The sequence below is a fragment of the Microtus ochrogaster genome, unplaced genomic scaffold (assembly GCF_000317375.1).
Source record: "Microtus ochrogaster isolate Prairie Vole_2 unplaced genomic scaffold, MicOch1.0 UNK278, whole genome shotgun sequence".
In the NCBI taxonomy this organism is placed as follows: Eukaryota; Metazoa; Chordata; class Mammalia; order Rodentia; family Cricetidae; genus Microtus; species Microtus ochrogaster.
In genome coordinates this window covers 47,973-49,225 of record NW_004949376.1, presented here as the reverse complement: position 1 = coordinate 49,225, position 1,253 = coordinate 47,973, and positions in this window count along the sequence as shown.

The window sequence follows — 1,253 nt, the reverse complement described above, 5'->3', positions numbered from 1 at the left end:
TCTTTTAATCTTTGTATTGCCACCAGGCTGTGGTTTACTGGGTAAAATTCCCAGCTTCTGTCTCCGGTGACTCGGTGACTTTTCCCCAACTCTGCTCTTCTTTCTCCCAGCCTTCAGTTCCATCTTCCCCATTTACCTAAGTTCTGCCCTATCAACAGGCCAAGGCAGTTTCTTTATTTAATAACCAATAAAAGCAACACATAGACAGAAGGACCTCCCATACCAATGAAGCTTTCATAAGGTACATTTTAGAGGTGGGAAGGTGGCTACAAAATCCCATCACTCCCTGAGGAGTTATAGGCATTTGATAGCAGTGGAACAGTACAGCCATTTTTCTTCGGTGATATGATCATTGTAGGCATCCTATACCCTAGGGCAGTCCTTATTCCCAAGAATAACTAGGCAATGTAAACTGGTTTCAGTGGAGAAAGAAGGAAAAAAGGCAATTTCAAAGATGGGTGGAAAAATATAGGAGGGGGCGTAGTTAGGGAAATGTGTGTTAAAAGTTTGATAAAGAAATTAAATTGTTATAAATATTTTCATCATATAATCACTATAATAATATGCACATAAGTATTTTTAAAAAAGGTGGAGGATAATATAGGGAGATATACAACATTGACCTCTTTTTAGCTTACATGCTAGATAGATGCACATGCTTGTAATGTGTGTACATATGCATACACCTCATTAAAATTCAAAAGAAGCATCACAGGTTAAGGAGCTAATTCACTGTCTACACTATGATGGTACTTCTTTATGGTTAAATGCATGTATCAACACTTCTTAAATTTTACATTTTAAATTTCAGTTTTTTCTTATCTATTGAATTAAAGAGATACTTCATTTATTTATTGTTTAAAAGGAAGAGTTTATTTGAGCTCACTGTTCCAGAAAAATAAGAATCCTTAATAGCAGGAAACATGATTTCAAGTAGCAGAAGCAGGAAATTGAAGAGCTTAGTTCTTCAAAATCAGCATGACACCAAGAGAATGCACTTGTAGTGACTCCAGCTTTCAACTCTTAAAACCCACTCCAAGTGATATACATCCTCCTGCAAATCCATACCTTCCCGTAAACTTTACAAACAGTTCCATCAGCTAAGAAGGAAGTATTCAAATACATGAAACCGTGGGAGACATTCTCTTGCAAATCATTACATTGGATGATGTTGGGAATCTTTGAACTGGAGCTCTGTCACTTACCTCACTCTCTATGCAGGCTAATCTTTTAGCTGTATTGGTTAGATTCTT